Source organism: Pteropus alecto, unplaced genomic scaffold (genome assembly GCF_000325575.1).
Source record: "Pteropus alecto unplaced genomic scaffold, ASM32557v1 scaffold45, whole genome shotgun sequence".
Classification (NCBI taxonomy): domain Eukaryota; kingdom Metazoa; phylum Chordata; class Mammalia; order Chiroptera; family Pteropodidae; genus Pteropus; species Pteropus alecto.
The window spans coordinates 11,234,693-11,235,386 of NW_006442491.1; the positions used below are offsets into that span (position 1 = coordinate 11,234,693).

Genomic DNA, 694 nt, shown 5'->3' on the forward strand with positions numbered 1-694 from the left:
AGACAGTTTACATAGGCCCTTAGGAACTCAGAATGCTGAACAATTCCTGCTTCTTTTTGAATGATTCTGACTATAAATCTGTGTGCAATTTTAAACTATATTTATCTGTATTCTCCATGTAATTGATGTCATTTTATTGATCTGCTGTTTTGTGCAAGGTCATGTGAACAACCTAACAGAGGAAAAAGTAATTTGTTCATCAAATCTAAAAGGATTCCAGTATTACATTTGTCCAAGTTATGTATTAAAATTCATTTTCCTTTTTGGTTGCTTAAAATTATGAGACCAACGTTACATAGAAGTATTCTCCAAATAAATATAATTTTCTGAATGCATCAGAGAGTCTACTTAGTGCTACTAGGAAGGCTGTGTTATCTATAATAATTGTCTTGAGACATTAGAAGTCCATTTTGTATATAAATGTTAGACTATGAAGAAGCCCTTCCTAGTGTTTTGAATCTAGAAGACCCTTCTATTGCTTTGCCAACATCACATTATCAAAAAAAAATTGGCACCCAATCAGTATCTCTAGCAACCAAAACATATTTCTTGTCAAAAAGAAAATCACCAATGCTTTTCATGGTTAATACTGCCTTTAGTATTGTCAAAAATTAAAATTTTATACAAACTGATTAGTTCATTAGTGATATAATGAGAACACTGGGACAATAAAGATTCTAAAATTTCTATATTG

General features: G+C 30.7%; 1 protein-coding gene across 1 annotated transcript in view; it reads right to left on the minus strand.

The window, feature by feature from the left end:
• ANKEF1 (ankyrin repeat and EF-hand domain containing 1) overlaps positions 1–694 on the minus strand; it is a 23,040-nt gene that overhangs the window by 6,681 nt on the left and 15,665 nt on the right. The gene's annotated exons all lie outside the window — the stretch shown is intronic.